This window comes from Patagioenas fasciata, chromosome Z (assembly GCF_037038585.1).
Source record: "Patagioenas fasciata isolate bPatFas1 chromosome Z, bPatFas1.hap1, whole genome shotgun sequence".
Taxonomy (NCBI): Eukaryota; Metazoa; Chordata; class Aves; order Columbiformes; family Columbidae; genus Patagioenas; species Patagioenas fasciata.
In genome coordinates this window covers 17417584-17437043 of record NC_092560.1, presented here as the reverse complement: position 1 = coordinate 17437043, position 19460 = coordinate 17417584, and the positions used below count along the sequence as shown (strand labels likewise).

Genomic DNA, 19460 nt, shown 5'->3' with positions numbered 1-19460 from the left:
TGTTCCTGCGCTGAACAAAGTGGCTGAACTTGGGACTTCTCTCTTCCCCCCAAAGATCTTCCACTACCACTCTGAACATGAAAAGTTTGTGTTTTTTTTTTTCCTCAAAGTGTGTGCAAGGTTGAGTAAGCAATAAAGGGCTAAAGCGACAGTCCCTCAAAGGCTTCTGTATGTGCCTGTGTCTTCATGCACTGCAATATACCTTATAAAATTACCCATATTGACTTCCACATTACTCAAAATGAAGACATCATTTTTCGCAGTACCTGGGTACTCAAATTTGACTTAAGGGTGTACTCTTCCATGCAAGGTAAGCCACACGTGCCTTTTTGTTTCCAGACTATTTATACAGAGATCTGAGGGATCTTACACAAGACTGCTCAGAGCCACAGAAATATCACTTTATCTCTCTGCAGCCTGGTGACCAGGAGCTGGGCGGGCTGGGTAAGGGCAATCTCCACACTGCATAAACCACGAACACCCCATCTGCTCTCTGAATAGACTCACATAAAACATATCATAAAAAAAAAGTGGTGAAAAGATCCTAATCAGCGCCTGCAGGTGTAGATCTGCTGATTACGCTTTGTGGTATGAAGAAGGTAAGGGTGCAGTAATTTTTACCTTGACTCACAAGCCAAAAGACCATACTGCATGCCAACCTCTCCATTACCCAAGAAGGTAAATTTTCACCCCTCCATTCTAAGACAACCTTTTGTAATACGGCCAGGAGACATATTGGAGAAAAATGGCTGAATAGTGTTATTTATTGTCTTAGTAACATTTTTTTAGACTTATGAATACAAAAATATGTGTATTTTCAAACAAGTCTGTACACAAGCCCTCTCAAACTTGTCAGACATTAGAACAATAGAAATGCACACTGAAGACAAAGGTCCTTGACACACCTGACACATCCCTTACTGGGGTTCTGAATGTAAGACCTGACAACTGAAGTAACCAAGTAATGAAGTGATCTGAAAAACTTAACTCAGCACCACTGAAACTAATGTTCAGTGTTCTTAGCTGAGATGGTTTTGTTTCTTTTCCAGAGATTAAAAAAGTCACTGAGCTACTGTTATCAATGACAGGCAAACAAGACAACCATACACCACTGCACAAAAACACCTTCCTCCTGAGGAGGAGGCACCAACAAGCCATGTAGTGCAACTGCCACACTGTCAGACAGGGCACGGTCTCATACAAGTGTTGCATTACTCTCAGGCAAAAAGCTTTGACTCATGACACATTAAAACCAAGAACATCTGTAGAATGTCTCAAGGTAGAAAGTTATCTTAGCAGTATCCAGGGATTCCTGGAATCTTTCCATTTAGGTCAATCATACTCTGAATATTTTAATATACAGTTATAAAAGGAAGCCCATGAATTTCTAAGCTCCTTTTTCATAATACTACACCTTCACACCTCGGGTTAGTGAAGGTATGTAATCATGAGGACTGCCATCTTGACCCCAAAAAAAAAAAAGAATGTATTCATTAATCTTCTGATCAGAGATACGCAACAGTGGCAACTGTAATGGATTTTCACATGACCCAAATAGAAAACTGGCTGCTCCCTGTTTCTCTGGGTCGACATGCTCTCTCATGCAGTTAATGCTCTTCATGAACTGGAAAAAAAATAAAAAAATCCACCTTAGATTTGGGGAAGAAGCAACCGCTTGTAAAGAGGAAACTCTTACCAGCTCTCATGGTCTTGTGTCCAGCGGCAGGAGGCTTCACAAGAATTTACGTAACCAAATGGGAACGCCATTCCAGCACTGGGACACCTTTCTACACAGACCAGTCAGCAAGAGCAGCAAAGTAACGCAGGACAAAGGCCAGCACAGGCTGCGAGCCCAGCACAGACCTGGGGCTCCCACCAGTTTGCCATCCTTGGTACCTCCTTGCTCCTCCAGCTGCTGCTGCCTGGACCAGTTGCACTGAGATCAGGAGAGGGACAGGCACACCCCAGCTACAATTAAGCTATCAGTTAGCTCCATAGATATATTCGCTGGCATTTAAATGACTCACACTGGTACCCAGGCCAAGAACTTACCATGAGAACAAACTCAGCAGGACAAAAAAGAGAAAATTCCTTTCCCAAATAGAGATGGATGGGAAGTTCTGGGTACAAAACAGCCCAAGGAGAATCCAGCTCATTCACTCCCTTTGCAGACACAGGTCTGACCCTGGGCTTTGCAACGCTAAAGCTCATGCCAACAAAAGAAGCCCCGATGGGTAAAGAAAGCGAAATTTGGACTTACGATTCAGACTGGGGACATGGTAGAGGCAACAGGTGTTGCAAGCAAGCAACAAGTTCCTCCCCCTTGACTAGATTACAGGAACACTGACAGAAATCTCACATACTATTTTCTTAAGACAAAACTAACAGGTCTCTACTAATTCCACTTCTCTTCCACCTCTCCACTGCCATTTACAAACCCTCACAAATGGCTGTACCAGCAAACTGCACCATTTAAACAGTCAGTTGAAAAACAGCTGCCCTCCACGCCAACCTCTTTTGTTCTTGCAAAGTTACTTTTAACCTGGATCAGTTCAGTGATCCAATATTATCACAAACCCTCAGCAATAGTTTGCCACCAGCCAAAAAAGTCGCAAACTGTAATAACAGTTGTAGTATTCTGAAGTCAGCTTTGGTGTTGAAGGCAACATCCCATTAAACCGCACTGCTCATCAAGCTACAAGCTTAAATGCTAGCCGTTTCCTTCAGTTCAACTGGCACAGCTATGTTTCTGGAGTTGTGAACAAAATTTAGTGACTGCATTTGTAAATTACAGCAGTATTTCTACTATTGAATGGTATTTGTTTTTTTAAGTATTGGTATAATCAAATCATCTTCGCATTTGTGTCCATTACACTTAACATAATTCTGATCATAAACTAGCTCTAGTCAAAGGGCACCAAGATAGGCTTTTTCTGTGACTGATGCATCCTACGACTATGTCCCTATACAGTACCACACAATTTTACAAGTAACTTACTTTTTTTGACTATGACGCAAGGAGGAAATAACAGTAAAATGGTAGATGTTGTACCTTGCAACAGCCTGATAGGGTTTTCTACTTCACAGCTGGAGAATAAAGAGGGAAGATAAAAGATGGGATTTCCAGCTCTCTGAGGAAGGACTTGCAGTTTCTTCCTCACATGGGAGGACAAAAAGCTCTTTCTGGACTGTATAAATGTGAAGAATAAGACGTGTGACTTCATAATCACAGCAGGAATCTGTGATGACAAATGAAACACTGGATCTACTTAGGGAAAATCAAGTTCAAAATATCAGTGGTGTTGGCCCACAACAAGCAGGTGTGGTACAAAATGGATTCAAACACAAATTATACCTAGGAGATGAAAAATTGTCAAAGCTGTACCTAACACAGGATGGTAGAACAGCATGAAGACCATCTTCGCAGTCCTGTCTAGCACTGTCAGTAAGACTCAATTTCGAAAAGCATTTCGTTCCATTTAACTTGTGCAGAGTTTGCTATTCAGTTCTAAGCAATATGGGGTTTTGCACACTATAACATATACCAAATTGCTCATCTATATGCTCCTATGTGCACATTTTATTTCACCTGACTAGTGAAGTTTGCTTTTTAGCTTCCACAGTATATAAATTTCAAATATAGCACCATATAATTATCAGCAGTAACCAAAGTAACCACACTGCAATACCATCAAGTATACAATCTGCAATCATTGTGTAAGACAAACGCTTAGGCAGGCTCTCAGCAACTGTTAGCACTGTACCCTGCAGAGTGCTGGAAACTGCACAGAAGTTGTGCCAGCTCTTATCTCTTTTTAAAACTAAATGGGAGCTGAGGGGAGAAGGGGGAATGGCACCTTACAAACAGCTGCCCAGGTCCTAACAAAAGGCTGTTGCCAGCTTCTACCCTAAAGCAGCCAAGAACGCCAGCACACTTACTGTGCCTTGGTTACACAGACCACAAACACACAGAGTGGACACCGTACACATGGAGCTGCAGGAACCAGTAAGTACATTTTCAATGCTACATGTACCACATTATGCAAGCCACAAAGAAAATATTTTTTATAGTTCCTAGCCCATTCCAGTGTTGTCAAAAGTAAGAAAAAAAGAAATCCCTTGCCTACCTACAGGCTAGATAAAAAACAAAACTGAGAAAACCCAACACCATCCCACAAAGACAAACTATTACAGCAAACCACACAAGCATATGGTTATTTTCAGGCATGTGTTTCAATTCTCCTGATATCAAGAAGACCTAAATACATAACTAAAGGTTATAAACAGCTCTAAGCTAGCACCAACTGAACTCAGTGAAAAACCTCCTGCCTTTTTTAATGGTTTAAGGACCAATTCCTAAACTTCAAAAATTATTTTCCAGTCCCTGTTCTATCTAACTGGGGGAGGGAGAGAATCTATGAAAGAGATTAAACAAAGTAAAATAAAAGGAGTGAAGAACATTTTTACAATTGCATTTCATTTTTAGTTTGACATGTTAATTACCAGAAACTAATCTTTAAAAACAAAATACATTTAAATATCTGTCTTCAGACCTTCCAACCCTAACCATTCTGTGATTTGTCTTCAAATTTGGTTTTCATGAATCAATTATGAGATGGCTATAAAGCAAAAAAGTACATTAAGGATAGGAAAAAGTACCCAGTTGGAGGAAGACGTGTGACAAATTAAGAATTATTTCTGTTCTTTAGGTTCTGGAAGAGTCAGAGCAACAACTACATCAGGCATTCATCAGACTATGTATTCTCTGCTTTGAAGATCAAAGAATTTTGAAAGACCATTGAATGAGTTTTATTACAAAAGCACTTCTACCATAATAAACCATGGAATAAATATCCTATAAATTTATGTTGAGACACAGAAGACACAGTAAGTGTTACACTATATATTCACTAACTCCTGAACTGTCAATGCTGTTCATTTTAAGAAGAGTTTCTGTTGTTTTAATTTCTATCCAAGACCTCCTCCACATCACATTATGCAAATGTTTGCTCATAACATTTACATAAAAGCATAATTATCTAACAAAAGGAAAAAACCCACTGTTTCTTCACCTCAAGCGACATCCTTTTAGAATCAACATGAAAGAAGTATATTTACATTTCCTTTGGGAGACCTAACATAACATCCGCACAAAGTTTTCCTAAAGCAACAGCGCACACCACAGCTCCATTTTTAAGAAGCAGTATAAAAAAAGGAGGGGAAAAAAAATAAAACAGCCTCTGATAGCCAAAGAAGTGCTTTGAAACATTCTTACTTTAAGAAAGCCGCTTTATGGTACTGAGATGTAAGTTTTACTATTCAAAGAGTTTCCTGCTATTCAGCAAACCCGCATCTCGGACAGAAGCGGCCCGGCCCGGCACCCCGGGTCAGCGTGGACCCCGCACGGGCTGCGCCCGCCTGGGCAGCTCGATCGAGCCTGGAACAGCCTGTGTTCGCAGGGACGTAGCCCTGGCAGTTTCCCCACATGCTGTTGGTTTTCGGTTGGTTTTGGTTTTGGTTTTTTTACTTATAAAGCTACAACCTCACGATTAAGAGACTTAAAAGTCCGCGGAAGTTCAGAGACAAAAACGCCCCCAAACAAACACAAACAGCCCAGAAAGGAGAAGCGTTTTCTGTCAGCCCTTCGGGCAGCGGGCGGCACGGCCTCGGGTGCAGACGGGGCTGCCCAGCGGGGACCGGGACCAGCCGCGCCCGGCCCGGCTCAGCCCCTGCCCCAGCCCAGCTCGGGGCGACCCCCGCCCGCCACGCCCGGCCCGCCGCCCCCGCAGAGCTCCCCACGCCGCGGGGAGAACTGAACAGCCGCAAAAATGAAACCGGAGGAAAACCCGACGGCACACGCCGTAGCCCACACGCGGCGACACTGCCCACCCCACCGGGAAGAAAACAAGGTGAGAAAAAACAGGCACCGTACGCACGGATGTGCCCGCCGCCAGCTGCAAGGGCCTCCAGCGAGCCGTCCCCGCCACGGGAGGCCTCCCTCCCGCCTCCGGCGCCCCGCCGCGCCACCCGACACCGAAGCGAAGCCCTGGGCTGCAGCCCCCACCGCCCCCGACCCGCCCGGGCTGCAGCACGGCGACTCCCTCACCTCCAGCGCCGGCGTGTGGCGGCCTGGGGCGGGGCGGCGTGAGGCGGCGCGGCAGATCAGGCCCCGCCCCGGGCCGGCTCCTCCCGCTCTCCCGCCCCGGGGCCGAGGAGGAGCGAGTGTGCCGGTGTTCGCCCGGCGCGGCTCACCTCACCACCCGCGAGCCCCGTTCCCCTGGCACTTGCTGCCTCTCCTGTTTCCCGCCTTGTGCCCCGCGTCTGCTGGAGGGAGTCCAGCGGCGGGCTGCAAAGGTGATGAGGAGTCTGGAGCGTCTTTCTGATGAGGAGAGACTGAGATCGAGCTGGGTCTGTTCAGCCTGGAGAAGAGAAGCTGAGAGGGAATCTCATCAATATTTATAAATATCTCAAGATGACAAGAGATGGGACCAGATCCTTTTCCGTGGTGCCCACCAATAGGATGGGGGGCAACAGGCACAGACTGAAACACAGGAGGTTCCATCTGAATATGAGGAGAAACTTTTCCACTTTGAGGGTGCCAGAGCACTGGAACAGGCTGCCCAGAGAGGTTGTGGAGTCTCCTTCCCTGGAGACATTCAAAACCCACCTGGACACATTCCTGTGTGATCTGCTCTGGTGAACCTGCTTTAGCAGGTGGGTTGGACTGGATGATCTCCAGAGTTCACTTCCAACCCCATCCCCAACCCCAACCATTACGTGATTATGTGATTCTGTCTGCAGGCACTCAGGGCACAGGGGGGTGTTTGCGGCACTGTGGGGGCCCAGGGTGGGTGAACAGCTGGTGGTTGTGGGTCCAAGGTCCCCAGGAGACAAGAGCTGTGAGGGGTCCTGAAGGGCTGTCCTCATCAAAACCTCCCTGAGGCCCTTGTAACAGGACAGTGAAGAAGGCTATAAATTAGTGCAAATGAATGAATGTGGAAGGGAAGCTGGGACAACGAATGTGCAAAGATTTCCTGCTGAAGAAGATGGGGGGCTGGGAGGACCTCATTCACAACACTGCTGTGTTGAGGTGAACGTCTCTTCTACAGGGGCCTGGTCTCTCCCAGGGAGCAGAGTGCTGAGGCTTCACTCCTGCTGCATGACCCAAGGCTGCACAGGTGGCTGTGCCTGCTTACCACTCAAGAACGGTTACAAACCCTTAGCATCTGCTTAGGACTTCTTTATTCCTGGTAGAATAGACTGATCACAAGCTACACAAGATGAATGCATGATAGCTGTGCATTTAAAGCTGTAATTACTGATACTGGACATGCTGATTCATCTACGTTGAATTCCAAATGCAGAAGGAGCTACTGTATGTGTGCATGTGTTAAAGAAGATAAATTGCGTAGCATTTCAGCATGCTACTTCTATTTTGTTCCATTGTGTTTAAGGCCCTTACCTCACTCTGACTTTTATCTGCCATAGTATTTATAACAAATGATAGCAGAGCAACTACATCACGTATTTACTCATAAACATGTTCAGTAGTCATACCTCTTAAATGATGACGGCTTCCCTAGGTCAGAGTTGCAAGAGAGATCTCTGGGAAACTAGCTTCTGGTTTTATCCCCTCAAGCTTCAATTTCTGCCTTTCCCACCAGTAGCACAGTGGCTCATATACACCGCAGTCAGATGTGCCATCTAGCTCAGCTTTAAATCTTTAGAGTGGATTATGCTTTCTTAATGTATTCAAAATCTGGAGCATTAACTAGCTCATGGTGGTATGTGTATTTGCAAGATGATGGAGAATAAGCTAATGCAGTCAGGGCTTCTCAGAACTTCCTTTCAGATCTTTAAGGTGGACTGTTTCACACTATGTTTCACCTCAACCAGCAAGACTGAACTGTCTTGCAGAGCTCTTGCAAAGAAAGTTTTAAGAATTTCAGACAGCAGTGACACCGGTTATATGTGGCAAACAGGCCTCACCAAATCCCAGGTCCAAAAAGAAAAGCAGACAGAACCTCTGCTGCTTCTTCATTGAAAATAACATCTAAAGTAGGAGAGTTTCTTCCTTCTTTGTGCTGAAACAAACAGGTACCTTAAAGTTCTCTTCCACTCATGTGTGCACTCAGTAACAGTGCTTTATGATATAATAAAACTGTCAGTAAATAACATGTTATGAATCTCAATGATAATTTTCTTCTCCTCACACTGCCAGTGTGAGTGCCCTGGGGTCTGACAGCTGCATCCTGCACAGACATATTAAAACCAGCCTGATAAGAGTTGTGTCTAGCTGTGGTAGTAGAGAGCTCCTTACAGTGTAAATTTTGCAATTGTCATTTTGGTAGATTGCCCCACACTGAATTCCAAGCTAACTCTTTAAGCTGTTCACATCATATGATCTAGCAAGGTAACTGCAGGAAATGTGCAATCGTAACTGCTAGTCCGACAAATTTTTCTAATTCATAGAATCACTCTTTGATGGGACTGATGATGTTTGTGTAGAGGACATTTATGCTCATTGCTTCAAAATATTAAAGCATCTCACAAACTATGCATTTCTTCTACAAAATATCTGAGATGAGAGAAATATCCTCATAACTTATAAAGTTTTATAGATGGGTGACTGAAAACATAGGTTGGAAATCATTTAGGTTGGAAAAGACCAGTAGGATGATTGAGTCCAACTGTAAACGTAACACTGCCAAGTCTACCCCTAAATTATGTCCCTCGATACCACATTTACATGTCTTTTAAACACCTCCAGGGATAGTCACTCAACCACTTCCCTGGGCAGCCTGTTCCAATGACTGACAACCCTTTCTCTGAAGAAATTTTTCTTAATATTCAATCTGAACCTTCCCTGGCGCAATTTGAGGCCATTTGCTCTTGTCCTACCACTTGTTACTTGGGACAAGAGACCAACACCCTCCATGCTACAACCTCCTTTCAGGTAGCTGTAGACAGCGATAAGGTCTCCCTTTGGCCTCCTTTTCTCCAGGCTAAACAGCCCCAGTTCCCCCAGCCGCCCCTCATCAGACTTGTGCTCCTGGTCCCTCACCAGCTTCGTTGCTCTTCTTTGACCATGCTTCAGCACCTCAATGTGCACCCTTCAGCACCTTCTTGTAGAGAAGCCCAAAATGGAACATGGTACTTGAGATGCAGCCTCACCAGTGATGAGTACGGGGTGACAATCACTTCCCTGGTTCTGCTGACCACACTGCTTGTGACACAAGCCAGGATGCTGGTGGCCTTTTTGGCCACCTGGGCACACTGCTGGCTCATGTTCAGCAGGCTGTCAGTCAACACTGTCAGGCAGCTTTCCAGCCACTCTTCCTTGAGCCTGTAGTGCTGCCCGGGGTTGCTTTGTCCCAAGTGCAGGACCCAGCACTTGGCCTTGTTGAACCTCATACAATTGGCCTCAGCTCATCAATCCAGCCAGTCCAGATCCCTCTGTATGGCCTTCCTATCCTCCAGCAGATTAACACTCCCACCCAACTTGGAGTCATCTGCAAACTTACTGAAGGTGCACTTCATCGCCTTGTCCTGGTCACTGATAAAGGGATTAAACAGAACTGGCCCCAACACGGAGCCCTGGGGAACAGCACTTGTGACCAGACACCAACTGGATTTGATTCTGTTCACCACAACTTTTTGGGCCTGGCCATCCAGCTAGTTTCTTTATCTAGCAAAGAGTACACCCATCCAAGCCATGAGCAGCCAGTTTCTCCAGGAGAATGCTGTATTGACAAGTGTTGACATGTATTGACAATATACTGAAGTCAGTATTAAGACTCAGAGTTCCAGATCAAAAGTGCTGTGACAGAGTGATGGTCTAGTATAAATGCACTTTGCTGGTTCAGACTCCTTCAGATAATTTTTATGAATTAGCTTTATGCTGATGAGTTTTTTACCTTTTCTCCCTCAACAGTTTGCATTCCTGACTACACCTGACTGTGTGGGGCGAAGTGTAATTGTGTGCCATACCTGAGCCAGAACAAGTTCATGCTACTGAGAGTCAGCCTTCCACAAGTTCAGGATGAATTTTGCTGCAACCATCAGTAGTTGCAGCTGGATCATTATGCCAATGCAGAACATTTAACATTTTTATTGCAACTTCACATTGTCAAAGCATTTGCATAAGTATGGCAGTTTAGAGTGTGCAGTCGCTGCAGGATACTTATGTTGAGTTCCAGTTGTCTCTAACAGAGGAATGAGATGAGAATGTCAAAGTAATTTTTTATGTCTTGAAATCCATGAGTCAGTGCTGATCTTAGCTACTGAATAAGTTCAGCATACAGAGTCCACCATCATGCACAGATAGTATTTTAGACCCACATAAGTAATTTCATTTATATGTTCCTTTGGTTTTATATAACAAGAAACCATGGACAAATTTTTGAAGGAAAATAAGGAGCAACTTATAGCTTTCTTAGTAGCAGTCAGTAACAAAGCCCTTTGCATCAAAAGCCTTCCCCTAGATCATGATTTATGCAGGAATTAAAACTCAATGTGCAGCTTCAAGACTGTCACTTCTGTGATATGTTAATTTGGAGAGGTTTTTTTTCTAGAAATGCGCATAACTACAAAGAGTTCTATTTCTTCTCTTAATTAAAATAAGCAATTTTCTTCCCTCTCCCATGTTCCTCTCCTATCATGTCTTTGAAAAGTATGCAAGGTTACATTAAAAACAAACAAACAAACAAAATCCCCCAGTTTTCCAGTTCTACTGATTTGATCAGCTTATGAAAATAATTTAAAAGTATACATATTAAAATAATATTAAGCATGCTTATTAAGGATGCACTTCAAAGGAGATTAAAACTTATTGGTCTCATATTTGTCTGAATATTCAAGGGCAGTTCCTCTTTTCTGTGCAGTAATTGCAGATATAATAAATTTCTTATATTCTTACATATTGTCAAGGAGATGTTAGCTATGGCTTATCAGCATGTCAGCACTAAGCCTGAATTTTTCTGCATTTTGTTTGCTGAAAACAAGGGTAGGAGAGAAGGCCTGAGTGCTTTTAAGAAAGCAGACATTTTTCAGTAGGGATTTCTGATGATTGCTTTCAGAACAGTGTAAGTCTCTTGTATCAAAGCACTGATTGCATATTTCCTTATTTCCTTTTTTTTTTTTTTTTGTTTTCCCTGCTCCACATAGGTGCTTCTGAGATAACTGAGCAGGACTAGTCACTAAGCTATGATCTAGAAATCAGAGAGCTCTTCATACAGATGCTCACATAGGCCGTGGTAATTCAGACAACATTTGTTTACAATGTGGCAAATCAGTCATCTCGATGCCTTCCTTAGAACAAAACTGCAGTCTTTGTACCATTTATATTATTATTCTGAATGGAACAGGTGCACTTTTTTGGATTCAATGAAACAGGAAAAACTGCCACCTCCCTGAACCACTTTCTGCAGTCCAGCGAAGTTTACAAATGAATTCCGTGTTTCTGAATTTCTTATCCATGACTATGTTCTCTTAGCCACCCACATATCCTTGCATTTGTCCTGATTAGTGAACCATTGTGGGATAAGCTGGATTTCTTTGGTTGTTTTTGTAACTATGAAGCTGCAAAGCATGTGTATGTGATGCTGACAACATCTAAACAGGACTTCCAGTCTGAGTGTTGCCATTATTTCCTGTTTTTTTCTTTTCTGAAGACTATTACATAATTTAAGCCAGGAAATTGCATGTAAGAGAAAAGAGATTGCAAAAACTTTCCTAAAAGTGAAAGAGGGAAAAGCATCTGGGTGAGTTAAAATGTCAGCACTGCCAAACAGAAAGCATGCAAAGTTCTGGCAGTTAATTAAATTAACTTTTGCCACATATTCACTTGAAAACTGAGCAGTGTCAAGCTCTCCCAGCTGTCAAAAACTAGATGACATTGGTTCTGTTTCCCAGTTCAGGCATGTATCTAAAGCAATCTAATCTAGGAAGAACAGTCACAGTGAAATTCTAAAACAGTGTTTTATTTTCGTGTTGATATTACTGCTTAGAGGATATACATACAAACTGGTGAAAATCTTCAGAGGATTTCTAACATTAGTAAAATGTTAGAATGTTAGAATGTTAGAATGAGTGTTGTCTGAATGTTTTTATTGACTGGTCTTCTAGTTTCATGTGTTTAAAATAACATTGAAATGACAGTAGAAATGTCATTCTAGATTAAAAGGATGATTTGAACTCACCCTTTTAAAGAAGCATCAGGTTTTAAGTGAGATTGCATTTATAAAGATTCTACATGTTTACTAATGATACACTCATTAATTCACAATAAGCTCTGTTGTTGGAATATGAGTCCTGCTTCATAGCTGAAGCAAAATGCAAAATGAAAATTCCATACAACCAAATAAGAATGCAGCTACTAGAATGTAGCATGCACCCTGCACACTTCTGCTGGCTTTAGTGTCTTTCTCTTTCTCAAACTTATGCCTTCTCTTTGACGTACTGAATCAAAGCACAGTCTGGTCTGAGTGCATGCCTCAGGTTTCTCTGACAAATGAGTATAAAACTTCCAGTTCATTGTCCAGCAGAGCAAGATCATCTTTCAGGGAAATCTAATGCCAGTGCAATGTCTTCTGTGCAGAGAGAGACCTTCTCCCATGCTTGGGATTCTACCCTCTCTGATAAAGAACCATTTGTTCTTAAGTCTTTCTGAGCTGGTTTAAGTTTTTCCTTTTAAAGAGTATCTCATCTTTAGAGAAAAATGAACTCAGGATCCATGTCATGGAATTCAACCATGAAGTGCAGTGCATTTCCAATGGGTTTCAGTGCCATTTTACTGATAATATCCTGCTTTTGAGGTGCTGTGCTCACATACATCACTGGGGATGAGAAAATTCAGTTTATAAGAGTATTCAGAAGCGCATTACTCATTTATCAGTGTTATGTCTTAGTATTTCAAAACAAGATATTGCATCTGCCTTTTACGTGTACAGAAAGTTACATGGAAGTTACAGTGCACTCTTTGCAGAAATCACTTCTTAGTAACAGGTTAAGAAAACATCCGTTTCTTCCCTAGCTCTAAACCCTGAGAAGCCTCCTCGGCTGGATATAGAAGCCAAGCCCACATGATTTTTCCAGACACATTCCTTTATAAGTGTACAAGAACAGAGTTCCAGGGTATTTATCTTTCTTACAGTATCACAAGATTGTATGGAAAAGCAAAGGCTGGTAAATACTATCCTTGTGCTAAGGCTAGCTTCTGTGGGCTGTCTGTCTATAGGACACAGTGCAGTGCTATGCAAATATGTTGAAGGGAGCTCTGATACCAGGTACAATGGGGTTGCATTATCAACTTAAATAGCCCAGAAAAAAGGTGATACTAGCATACTTACACAGCTTGGGATCCAAAAGCAGTGTCTTTCAGCACCTTCTCTAAATGGTGATAATTAGGGAGGCTGTGACTTTCTAACGCTGCATGAGATGCTGCATTAGGCTGTTTGAGTAATCCAGCAAATGTTCTGTAGTGAACAAGCTGCTGCTTCTAAGTCTGACATGAGTAAGCAAGCACTACTGTGAATTTTTTTTTTAGTGGAAAATGCTAAAAAAGAGTTTTAGTAATTGTTTCCAGTTACAAAAGAAAGAACAAAATAGTAAGCATAACAGAGAACAAACAAAAGCAGGAGTACATGAAACGGAAGCTTGTAAGATGTTCAGAATGCCACATATCCAGGAGAATTTCTTTTGCAGTGTTTGAATCTTCTTGTGAGTTTATACAGTGGAAATGTTTATCTTGAAAACCTTTAAAAACAGAGAAGCAACGGATATGTCATGATGCTTCCAAAGTTTTTCCAAATGTTCTGTGCTTCAGTGAGCTCCCTGCATTCAGATCTTTATGTCTGAACAGAAGACTGCTGAAAGTACTGAGACACTGTGCTGAAGAAAAGGTGTTCCTGTGCAAAGGCCAACAAAGAGCCATAGGTAAAGTTCCGACTGTATGTTCCTGAGTTGGCACATATGACGTAATTGCTAGCGTTTATCGTACTTGTGACTGGGATACCTACTGAAAACACCACTATATATAGTCTTATGTTAGAAGAATTTTTTTCTTTAATCCACTAGTTTTGCTGTAAATGAAGGTGTCATTTCTGACTCAACATTTCTGCTGAGCTTCTCTGTGTTATGACTTTATATTGGTATACACACATTATTTAGGAACAACTTGAGAAAAAAACAAGTAGCTGGTTTTTGATTGTATTTGGATGTGGATAAAGGTTCCAATCTTTTTTTCTCTTCGTGGATATGTATTACTACTCATGACTGCAACTCACCTGTATGTAGCCTGAGTGAAGATGAATTTGAAGAGGGAAAATTTGATAAGGAATAGGTCTGCATGTCTGTAAAAGGCAGATGCCCTTTACCTGAAAACGCCTGGTTATCATGGACCAGTGTCTGCTCCATTTAATGCAGAAATGGGAGAGGAAAAATATGATAGGATCACATTTTTCTTAGTACTCATGTTTTCCACTCTTCATTTCAGTTCTTCTCTATGTATTTAAAAAAAAAAGCTGTCTTCATTTGGTGTGAATTATATCATCAAGAGAAAGAACCACCAGGGCAGTAGGAGGCAAATCACTTTTAAGAAAACCTGTAAGGAACAGAAAACTTGTTTCTTTCAGCTGTATGTATTTTTTAGGTATCTGACTTTCTCAAGCTACACAGAACTAGAATAACAGAACTGAATGTCTTTTTGGTAAGGTTTTCACCTTTCTACTCAGTATTTTCTTTAAGAACATGTATAGGCTCAGCCAAATGAGAATTGAGGTGTCAGTACATACCTCAAGACAACATTATTTTGCTCCAGAAATTTTTCCTAACAAAATGACTCTCACTGAGTTCTTTTAGTAATGAAAGGGCCATTTTCTTCGTCATACTAACACATGATGACCTTCAGTGCTCTTCAGTATGTTTTTTTTCCTGTCTGTTTATACAGTCCCTCTAAATTCCTTTGAGCTTCTTACAGAGTTATAGGCTCCAAGCCTATGCATGGGACTTCAGGAATATGTCAGGCATTATTTATTGTTGTCCAGGGTGAATATGATTGTCATTATGATCAAATAGCCAATACTATTAATTATAGTAATTTTGAACAATATAGGTCAATCCAAACTTTGCTACTGAGCTGCTACTACATTGGTAAAGCCTGAATTTGCAAGAGTTTTGTACATGAGTATTTCCATAGATACTCTTTTTCCAGTGGGGTGAAGTCAGATTCCTATAGTGGGCAAGCAGGGGGAGAAGCGCAGTTGAATTTAGCTCTCATAGCTGTATCGCTTGCTTGGATAAACCACACTGAATATGTTACCAGTGTTCTGTGAGGCTGAAATAATGTTGAGCTTCTCATCATATGTGCCTATAGTCTCTTGAAATTTCTGTCTTTAATTGCAGCTGCTGTTATGAAACAGAAAATAGATAAATCTTCGTAGTTGTTGCAAATGGAAGACAAGCCTTTGAAACAAAACCAGACTCACACTCCCACATACTGTGTACTGAAGAATTAATTATCAGTAGAAATACTTCAAAATATGTACGTAAAATCTTGAAAAAGTTACATCACTGTATTTTTAATAGAAATCATCAGTATTTCAATTTTTTTTTTGCAATTATTTGGATTTTCATTCTTTTTTCTATCCTTAAGGATCATTATTTTTTTCAGTTTATTACTACATGCTCCTCTGTTTTTCCTTGAATACTATTTTAAACTGTAAATAGTTGCCACATATTTCAGGTTTTGTTTTGATTTGTGGAAATAGAGTCTCTCAAAGCTAGGTCACGTGGATTCCTGCAACTTTTGCTATTCTTCTGTGAAATACACATATTCTGTTCTCTAGTGGGTTCAAGGTGTGCAAGTTTATTTATTTTACTTAAACCTCATAAACCGTGTTGGCTTTCTGGGTGGAGCAGTGATCAACAGCCAGGGACTTTTTCATGGTGACTCCCTTCTTTGAAACTTAGAAATGCTTCCTGGCAGTATTTCACTTTCTCACTTAAAGTGATATTAATAATCAGAAGCCAGAGTGCTTGTTACTTCTACTATTAAAAAGAGTTTGCCAGCTTCCACTTACAAAAAGACCTACAATATTTGTCTTAAAATTCCTGCTGCTAAATGCCAGACAGTGTATGAAAGCTGGAATTCATGCTGACAGCGAGCTTCCTTGCCTGGACAGCTGCAAAATCAAGTTGTGATGATGCAGCACACCTGTTCTTCCCAAAGGCAAAAAAGAACCTGCAGTCCTTCATTACTTGAACCATCATGACCTGAAGTTCAAAAGTTTGCAGCTTTCCGTACATAGGGTTGCTAAATCTGTAATATTATCTGTAGTATTATACATATATGAAGACCTCTATTTTTAAATTTTTTTTTTTCCTTTTTTTTTTTTTCCTGGGTGGTGAGGGGTTTATAAATCATCAGCTTGCTCTTATTTGATATTCATTCAAATGGGACAGTGAATCCAAACTGAACATTTAACCTTTGGTGATTAAGTTAGGTTCTTCAGCACTGTTGATTATGTTCCCAGAGCTGCAGAGAAATTTTTACTTTCTTGACCATTAAATAATTAAAAACATTAGACAGAGTAGTTGACATATTTAACAGTAGATGTTCTCCTATTGTGAGGAGCTAATAAATTGTATAGCCAAGTCCCCCATGTTGAAATCCATGGGAAAACTGATTATTTGAAATCCAGTCTTTAAGTCTATAAATGAAAATCAGACTAATGGCTGAAAGACACTTGCCAGGTAACGAAAAACAGGGTTTGGTGTTGGTGTTTTTTTTTTTTTTTTCCTGAAGTTGTAAGTTAGTTTACTTCTTTTAGGTCGGGGTTCCTATAGACTGAAATCCCACATGTACTTACCCTTATGTTACTAGTCATTTAATACTGAGTCTGATCTTTTCAGGGAAGGGATGAGATATTTTACTCTCAGTTCTGTGTATGACAAAGGCAACAGGAATTTAGTTTTGTTTGTCATTTACAAACTTACTACATTGTACTTCAGAGCATCAATTTATTTTAATATGAAGACTGTTCCAAATTATCATTCCAGTTTATGTTTCTTAAGATAGGACTGCCATTGTTCCTAAGGTGGCATCATGCCTGGCAGTGAGAAAGAGGATATGGATTCCTGTGGCAAATGAGAAGGTCACAAATAAGTTACATAAACTGTATTTCTTATAATGAAGTACTGCGATTCTTCTCACTGAGAATCTAGGTAGTAAATATTTAACCTGTTTGTATACCCCCAAAAACATTCTTAGGAAGTTAATTTGATTAAATATCATCATTCCTTAAATATTTTTATGATAGTCATTTAGAACAGGAAGTCAATAAAACCTTACTGTAAACACTCAACTGAAGGTAAAAAAAATACCTGGAGCCAGAGCATTGTCATAGAATTTTATTTATGAGCATTTTGTGTTTCAAAAGCAATTGCTGAAGTAAGAAATAGCTTAAATACTTTGGATTGTTTCTTTCACTTTTTTATTAGTTATTTCACTTTTACAGTGATTGTGAAATTGCTATTACCATTTGTGAACTCCCCTTCTTAACTGTGTTTCTAATTGCATCACCATGTTAAATAAAAACATTATTTTATCATACCCACAATGCAATCTGGCATGTTTTGAGTCAGCAATTTACTTGGTGAATAGAATGGTTTTGGTGACAGTTCATATTTGGCACACTGACAAATTCTTGGAGATTCTGGCTCAACAAAATCAAGGTCTTCCAAGTTTTCCAGCAAATGTCTAGGGTAGTGGGACTGGAGCAATGTTATGTGCCACAGTATTTGTTGCAAAGTGGAAAGACCTCAATTAAAAAAAAAAAAATTGGAAGATTGAAAAGCTTATTATTCTCCTGGTTGACTTTTTCAGGCCACTAACGATTTGGTCCTGCTGCTGTTGAAATTGATAGCAAAATCTTCGATTATTTTGGTAGGATCAAACTCAAAAGCAAATGCAGTTATGTAAAGCTACTAAAAGCATAATGTAAATGTAGCAAATATAAGCTATGATCAATTTGATCTAGATTTTTTTTTGTTAGTAGCTGAGCACCTTTGCAGAAGTTTTCTTGTATCTTTAAGACAAACCAGGGACTCAAATGCGAAAACCAACATATAGCCTTATTACAGGATTTGTCACAGCTGGAAGTCTTGAATACAAAAATAATGGCAGTCATTGCTATAATCTATAAATGCATTTTCTTCCATTCACGAGTCCTCTTCTGTGAGATGTGTTAGTCACCGAAAAAGCATTTGAAGGCTAAATTTAAAAGATGGCAATTTAAGCACTCAGTAAGTTTCCATTTGTTACAATTTGAGAAACATGGTGGACCAAAATTGTTATTATTTGATGTTTAGAAGTGAAGGTACCTGCTGTCATTACACAAACAGTCAGCAGCAGAACTTTTTGTTCATTCAGACAAGAATGGCACGTTAGAGGCTCAGAGCACCGTGTACCAGTATGTTTCTTGGTGGCATCACCCTGGACGATTTAAGTATTATGAGTAATGAACTGATCCTTTAAACTGAACAAAGGACTAGGAGTTTGTCATACAGCATATTTACAGGAAGAATCAGAATCTAAGTACAACTAGTCTCCACTCACGTAGTAATCAAAAGCTATTATTTATTTAGGAATGGGTTTGATCTATTGCACCAGAAAGAAATTATATCTCATTACTAAACCCAACTCTTCATTAATTCCCAAGAGTTCTGGCCACTGGAATTAAGAGGAAAGGTCAAGGGAATTTCACATGAGAAGGAATGTGCATCCCTTAAGAAGATACTCTTTTTACAATTAGGTTAAGACTATATATACAAACATGGAGCAGAATATACACATAGGGATTTAACGTTCAGAAAGCCCCAAGAAAGTATGCAAACAGTGCTATGGACTTTAGTTTGGGTGAAATTCTTTTTAATTTGATGATAGCTAGTAAGTTTTAGGCTGCACAACTGAAGAAAGAGAATAATGCTTGCAACTGTTCTTTCTAAACAATTTTACATCAGTAGCCAAGTTTTCAAGAAGTGAGTGTTCAGAGTATACGAAGGTCATATAATTATAGTTAGAATAGTCAAAACCAGCATCATTCCCATATTGTCTCCATCAGATGGCAGAAGTGACAGAGCACACATGGCAAGCAGGAAACATGTCAAGAACTTACTAGCTGCAGCAGCTGTTCTTGCAGAAATTCGATTTCTTTTCAGACTAAATGCATTGTCACTTTTTAAAGGAAATACCAAAGAACAATCAGCACTTTTGCAGTGTAGCCACATGCAGAGCCACAGCCACCAAAAGAGACTCTTAGTTGAACCTCCTCGTTTCCTTCCTAACAAATTTACTTTTGCTAGTTCCTCATCTGCACACTTGGTCTAAATAATCTTTTGGGAAGGAAGATGGGCTACAACCTCTTTTCATTAAGCGTCTAATTTAAGGCAGCCATTCAAGT

General features: G+C 40.7%; 1 protein-coding gene across 7 annotated transcripts in view; it reads right to left on the bottom strand.

The window, feature by feature from the left end:
• The window catches only part of PIP5K1B (phosphatidylinositol-4-phosphate 5-kinase type 1 beta), a 114031-nt gene extending 107852 nt beyond the window's left edge, over positions 1 to 6179 (bottom strand). For 2 of the 7 annotated variants that reach the window (XM_071802088.1, XM_071802089.1), the window contains exon 1: positions 5937 to 6050. The gene's annotated coding sequence lies outside the window, so the exon portion shown is untranslated. Of the gene's footprint in view, positions 1 to 5927; positions 6053 to 6106 lie in introns of those variants that run through there. The other 5 variants (XM_071802083.1, XM_071802084.1, XM_071802085.1 and 2 more) reach the window with 5 other exon arrangements.
• Positions 6180 to 19460: the final 13281 nt, after the last annotated feature.